The 7,500-nt window shown below is 29.0% G+C and overlaps 2 non-coding genes and 1 pseudogene across 2 annotated transcripts; all 3 read right to left on the bottom strand.

The window, feature by feature from the left end:
* The window catches only part of LOC128923844 (large subunit ribosomal RNA), a 4,771-nt pseudogene extending 3,559 nt beyond the window's left edge, over positions 1-1,212 (bottom strand).
* A 453-nt stretch (positions 1,213-1,665) lies between these two features.
* Positions 1,666-1,844, bottom strand: LOC128923846 (5.8S ribosomal RNA). Its single transcript, XR_008472569.1, has one exon. It is a non-coding gene; the product is annotated as a 5.8S ribosomal RNA (ribosomal RNA).
* A 509-nt stretch (positions 1,845-2,353) lies between these two features.
* LOC128923835 (small subunit ribosomal RNA) lies at positions 2,354-4,343 on the bottom strand. Its single transcript, XR_008472559.1, has one exon. It is a non-coding gene; the product is annotated as a small subunit ribosomal RNA (ribosomal RNA).
* Between the last annotated feature and the right edge of the window lie 3,157 nt (positions 4,344-7,500).

Here is a 7,500-nt window from a genome sequence, read left to right on the forward strand (position 1 = left end):
CAGATAAGATTATTTTACATAATATTTAAATGCACCAGCTATCCTGAGGGAAACTTCGGAGGGAACCAGCTACTAGATGGTTCGATTGGTCTTTCGCCCCTATACTCAATTCTGACAATCGATTTGCACGTCAGAACTGTTTCGGTCTTCCATCAGGGTTTCCCCTGACTTCAACCTGATCAAGTATAGTTCACCATCTTTCGGGTCACAGCATATATGCTCAAGGTACGCTCCAGTTAGAGGTATAAATAATAATAAATTATCATTATACATAACTATATGGAACGCCCCGGGATTGAATTAATAGTAAAATATTTCACTAAAAATTAATCCCATTATATAAAAGTTAAGTTAATTTCGCCATTAGGTTTAATATAACCCAATGACTTGCACATATGTTAGACTCCTTGGTCCGTGTTTCAAGACGGGTCCCGAAGGTATCCTGAATCTTTCGCATTGTTAATCATATAAATGCATACAATTAATATTAAAATCAATGATAATAATATTATTGTAAAATTCAAAAGAATTTAAGCATTATATATGTAAAATCTATCAACACTTTATCAAATCATCAGTATTTATTCTATGTTAATAAGCTAAAAGCAAATTAATTTGAATAAACTTAACACCAATGATCTTTTGATAAATATTTTATTATGTTAATAGATTACAATGTCCTTATATGAAAAAAATGCACACTATTACTATAATATTATAAATATCACAGTTATAATGATGAATTTTTCATAATGGATATTCAGGTTCATCGGGCTTAACCTCTAAGCAGTTTCACGTACTATTTAACTCTCTATTCAGAGTTCTTTTCAACTTTCCCTCACGGTACTTGTTTACTATCGGTCTCATGGTTATATTTAGTTTTAGATGGAGTTTACCACCCACTTAGTGCTGCACTATCAAGCAACACGACTCTTTGGAAATATCTTTCTAGTAATCATTAACGTTATACGGGCCTGGCACCCTCTATGGGTAAATGGCCTCATTTAAGAAGGACTTAAATCGTTAATTTCTCATACTAGATATTAAGATATTCCATACACTGCATCTCACATTTGCCATATAGACAAAGTGACTTAGTGCTGAACTATTTTCTTTTCGCTCGCCGCTACTAAGAAAATCCTTGTTAGTTTCTTTTCCTCCCCTCATTAATATGCTTAAATTCAGGGGGTAGTCCCATATGAGTTGAGGTTGTATAAAAATATTTATATTTATTTTATATTTTAGCTTTTTGCTATTTTAAAGAAACATACATAATTATTTCTTAACACCAATATAATTTTCTTAATAATAAATATTCAATCTTTTCATCCCGTACTACTTACTTCATTATAACAACAATATTATTTTCTTGGTTTTTTACATTTAAGGCAATCCTAGAATAAAATAATATTTTATGCTAGACGTTCCTCTAAATGTATATATTATTTGAAATAATAATATTGAAATTTTATTGTTTTTGGGAATACTAAGATTCTTATTTATTATAAAATTTCGTTCAAATATGAGGTGTTCAAGAATATATTTTCTATATTTCTTTTTATGCTATTAATATTATGGATTGAAAAATACAATCCAGTAATATACCATGTGCTTAAATTCTTTTAATTGACTAAAAGAATAAGCAACTAATTTAGCATAGTCTTACAACCCTCAACCATATGTAGTCCAAGCAGCACTTTAAAATTAATTAAAGTACATAACAGCATGGACTGCAATATGCGTTCAAAATGTCGATGTTCATGTGTCCTGCAGTTCACACGATGACGCACAGTTAGCTGCGTTCTTCATCGACCCATGAGCCGAGTGATCCACCGCTTAGAGTGATAATTTTTTGTTTATTTTAATTTAACGTCAAGAGTTTTTAATTTATTGAAAGAATAACATTTCGTTTTCGTATATAATATATAAATTATTTTAAAACATCTTTCAATAAATTGTAATTTTCAACCCAAACATTTACAAGTTGCGCATGTCTTAGTCCAACAAAAACAGTAATTCCTTTTTTATTACATTTTATTTAATTTCTATATATTTTTAAGGAATTACACGTTAATGAGAACAAATTAACTTATCATTTATATTATTTTTATAAATAATAAGTACAACTATATATGTTTAAAGGTTTGTTGCGTTCAAATACAATGTATGCGATATAATTTTCATTATACTACAATACAAGGAGTAAAAAAAAAAAGAAAAAAAAGAAAAACATTCAAATAAATGAATGAAAAGAAAAAAAAGAAAATAATTTTTCTTTTTTATTCTTTTTTTGTTTGTTTGTTTGTTTGTTTGTTTGTTTGTTTTTTTATAATATTTACGGATAGGAACACAATAATGATCCTTCCGCAGGTTCACCTACGGAAACCTTGTTACGACTTTTACTTCCTCTAAATAATCAAGTTCGGTCAACTTTTGCGAAACAACCGTGAAACACAAGGCGTCACAGTGATCACGTCCGGAGACCTCACTAAATAATTCAATCGGTAGTAGCGACGGGCGGTGTGTACAAAGGGCAGGGACGTAATCAATGCGAGTTAATGACTCACACTTACTGGGAATTCCAAGTTCATGTGAACAGTTTCAGTTCACAATCCCAAGCATGAAAGTGGTTCAGCGGTTTACCCGGACCTCTCGGTCTAGGAAATACACGTTGATACTTTCATTGTAGCGCGCGTGCAGCCCAGGACATCTAAGGGCATCACAGACCTGTTATTGCTCAATCTCGTTACTGCTAGACGCAATTTGTCCATTTAAGAAGCTAGTGTCCTTATAATGGGACAAACCAACAGGTACGGCTCCACTTATATAAACACATTCAAACACTTGCACATTCAAGATGAACTCATGAATGAAGGCTATATAAGCTTCAACACCATAATCCTGAAAGCATCTATTTAATATATTTGAGTCTCGTTCGTTATCGGAATTAACCAGACAAATCACTCCACGAACTAAGAACGGCCATGCACCACCACCCATAGATTCGAGAAAGAGCTATCAATCTGTCTTACACGCTTATGTTCGGACCTGGTAAGTTTTCCCGTGTTGAGTCAAATTAAGCCGCAGGCTCCACTCCTGGTGGTGCCCTTCCGTCAATTCCTTTAAGTTTCAGCTTTGCAACCATACTTCCCCCGGAGCCCAAAAGCTTTGGTTTCCCGGGAAGCGACTGAGAGAGCCATAGTAGTAGCTACACCCAATTGCTAGCTGGCATCGTTTATGGTTAGAACTAGGGCGGTATCTGATCGCCTTCGAACCTCTAACTTTCGTTCTTGATTAATGAAAACATCTTTGGCAAATGCTTTCGCTTAAGTTAGTCTTACGACGGTCCAAGAATTTCACCTCTCGCGTCGTAATACTAATGCCCCCAAACTGCTTCTATTAATCATTACCTCTTGATCTAAAAACCAATGAAAGTAGAACAGAGGTCTTATTTCATTATTCCATGCACAAAATATTCAGGCATTTGGAGCCTGCTTTAAGCACTCTAATTTGTTCAAAGTAATTGTACCGGCCCACAACAACACTCGATGAAGAGCACTGAAGCAGGTTTAAATAGGAGGAATATATAAAAAATACATTGTATTAATTACATATAAGAACTCCACCGGTAATACGCTTGCATACATAAGGTAATGTACATACCACAATTATAGCTGTACTACCCGTATGAAGCACAAATTCAACTACGAACGTTTTAACCGCAACAACTTTAATATACGCTATTGGAGCTGGAATTACCGCGGCTGCTGGCACCAGACTTGCCCTCCAATAGGTCCTTGTTAAAGGATTTAAAGTGTACTCATTCCAATTACAGGGCCTCGGATATGAGTCCTGTATTGTTATTTTTCGTCACTACCTCCCCGAACTGGGAGTGGGTAATTTACGCGCCTGCTGCCTTCCTTAGATGTGGTAGCCGTTTCTCAGGCTCCCTCTCCGGAATCGAACCCTGATTCCCCGTTACCCGTTGCAACCATGGTAGTCCTAGATACTACCATCAAAAGTTGATAGGGCAGACATTTGAAAGATCTGTCGTCGGTACGAGACCATACGATCTGCAAGTTATCTAGAGTTCAACCAATATAACGATCTTACGATCGCTTGGTTTTAGCCTAATAAAAGCACACGTTCCAAAAGGTCCGTGTTTATTTTGCATGTATTAGCTCTAGAATTACCACAGTTATCCAAGTAACTGTTAACGATCTATGGAACCATAACTGATATAATGAGCCTTTTGCGGTTTCACTTTTAATTTGTTTGTACTTAGACATGCATGGCTTAATCTTTGAGACAAGCATATAACTACTGGCAGGATCAACCAGAATAATATTTTTTATTCATTTATATAATATTTTTTATACTATATAAATTTTTATAATGATATTTTCAATATTTGAAAATTAAGTACACGACATATACACAATGCAAAGGAGAACGAAATCGCGACAATAAATAATTATGAAATTTCTTCTACTATGGTCGGATTAAATAATTTACTTCATGTCATTTAAATTTCATATTATTGTATTATTTATTGCGGTCTTATTCGGACTTTGAGACTGTGTATCTTATCGTGAGAAAGAATTTTCGTTCTCTATACATATATAATATAATTATTAATGTAAGGACGATGTTTCTTCTTGTATTTGTTAAACTTTCAAATAATATCATTTTTTATACATTTTACTTTATTTCAATGCATATAGTGTATATATCTTTTTTTAAGAGTATATACGTTTTTCTTTTGATTTGAAATTAATAATTTCAATTCAATTATTTTTCATTTTATTTCATATATGATATGAAAGTATTCGAGCGTAATAATATAAATATTTAACTTTATTGAATTTTATTCTTTACCCACATATATTTTATGTGAATAGAAGAACAAACCCCAAAAAAAGTTAAATTAAAAAAAAAACGACTACATTATGTTAGGTATAGAAGAATAATCTCAATTAATAACATTTCATTATTAACAAAATTATTTCTATTTAAACCAACTGTAGCAAACCAGGAATAAATTTTTTTGCTCTCATTTATATATTACACTTAAATACTTTTATAAATATATGAAAATAATTTTCATATAAGTACTAAGTATGCAATTTCATACAAGTATTAAAATTTTCATACAAGTACTAATGTTGAAGTTTCATACAACATATATGTTTTCTGCCACGTACACCTCACCAACCGGAAATCGTATGGAGAAAATCTTTTTAACCATATAAAAGTTTTAAATTCATATATATACAAGTAATTTATATCATTTTCTATGAGCATTATGCTTATAAGAAATATTACAACATCAAAAATAGCTTAACATTTATTTTTTTTTTTAAATTTTTTGTACTTATATGAAAATTATTTAGTTGTATGAATTCATACACTTAGTACTTATATGAAAATTAGTATCTATATGAAAATTAATTAGTATTTATATGAAATTTATTAAGTATCTATATGAAAATTATTTAGTATTTATATGAAAATTATTTACTTGTATGAATTCATAAACTTAGTATCTATATGAAAATTATTTAGTATTTATATGAAAATTTTTTACTTGTATGAATTCATAAACTTAGTATCTATATGAAAATTATTTAGTATTTATATGAAAATTTTTAACTTGTATGAATTCATTAACTTAGTATCTATATGAAAATTATTTAGTATTTATATGAAAATTTTTAACTTGTATGAATTCATTAACTTAGTATCTATATGAAAATTATTTAGTATTTATATGAAAATTATTTACTTGTATGAATTCATAAACTTAGTATCTATATGAAAATTATTTAGTATTTATATGAAAATTTTTAACTTGTATGAATTCATTAACTTAGTATCTATATGAAAATTATTTAGTATTTATATGAAAATTTTTAACTTGTATGAATTCATTAACTTAGTATCTATATGAAAATTATTTAGTATTTATATGAAAATTTTTAACTTGTATGAATTCATTAACTTAGTATCTATATGAAAATTATTTAGTATTTATATGAAAATTATTTACTTGTATGAATTCATAAACTTAGTATCTATATGAAAATTATTTAGTATTTATATGAAAATTTTTTACTTGTATGAATTCATAAACTTAGTATCTATATGAAAATTATTTAGTATTTATATGAAAATTTTTAACTTGTATGAATTCATAAACTTAGTATCTATATGAAAATTATTTAGTATTTATATGAAAATTTTTTACTTGTATGAATTCATAAACTTAGTATCTATATGAAAATTATTTAGTATTTATATGAACATTTTTTACTTGTATGAATTCATAAACTTAGTATCTATATGAAAATTATTTAGTATTTATATGAAAATTTTTAACTTGTATGAATTCATTAACTTAGTATCTATATGAAAATTATTTAGTATTTATATGAAAATTTTTTACTTGTATGAATTCATAAACTTAGTATCTATATGAAAATTATTTAGTATTTATATGAAAATTTTTAACTTGTATGAATTCATTAACTTAGTATCTATATGAAAATTAATTAGTATTTATATGAAATTTATTAAGTATCTATATGAAAATTATTTAGTATTTATATGAAAATTATTTACTTGTATGAATTCATAAACTTAGTATCTATATGAAAATTATTTAGTATTTATATGAAAATTTTTTACTTGTATGAATTCATAAACTTAGTATCTATATGAAAATTATTTAGTATTTATATGAAAATTTTTAACTTGTATGAATTCATTAACTTAGTATCTATATGAAAATTATTTAGTATTTATATGAAAATTTTTAACTTGTATGAATTCATTAACTTAGTATCTATATGAAAATTATTTAGTATTTATATGAAAATTATTTACTTGTATGAATTCATAAACTTAGTATCTATATGAAAATTATTTAGTATTTATATGAAATTTTTTTACTTGTATGAACGTGGTTTCGGCGTTTTGGCTCTTTATATGGGGTTTCGGCTCTTCGCAAATAGGGACAGTAGGAATCTCCTGAATTCCTTTTTGCGCGTCACTAATAAGATGACGATGCATTTGGCTACGTAAATAAAATCATTTTTATGCCCGCCGTTTAACCAAACTTAGTTTTTTTTATATGCAAATATACGTGGTTTCGGCGTTTTGGCTCTTTATATGTGGTTTCGGCTCTTCGCAAATAGGGACAGTAGGAATCTCCTGAATTCCTTTTTGCGCGTCACTAATAAGATGACGATGCATTTGGCTACGTAAATAAAATCATTTTTATGCCCGCCGTTTAACCAAATTTAGTTTTTTTTATATGCAAATATACGTTTTTTCGGCCTTTTGGCTCTTTATATGTGGTTTCGGCTCTTCGCAAATAGGGACAGTAGGAATCTCCTGAATTCCTTTTTGCGCGTCACTAATAAGATGACGATGCATTTGGCTACGTAAATAAAATCATTTTTATGCCCGCCGTTTAACCAAACTTAGTTTTTTTTATAT

The sequence above is a fragment of the Zeugodacus cucurbitae genome, unplaced genomic scaffold (genome assembly GCF_028554725.1).
Source record: "Zeugodacus cucurbitae isolate PBARC_wt_2022May unplaced genomic scaffold, idZeuCucr1.2 ctg00000065.1, whole genome shotgun sequence".
NCBI lineage: Eukaryota > Metazoa > Arthropoda > Insecta > Diptera > Tephritidae > Zeugodacus > Zeugodacus cucurbitae.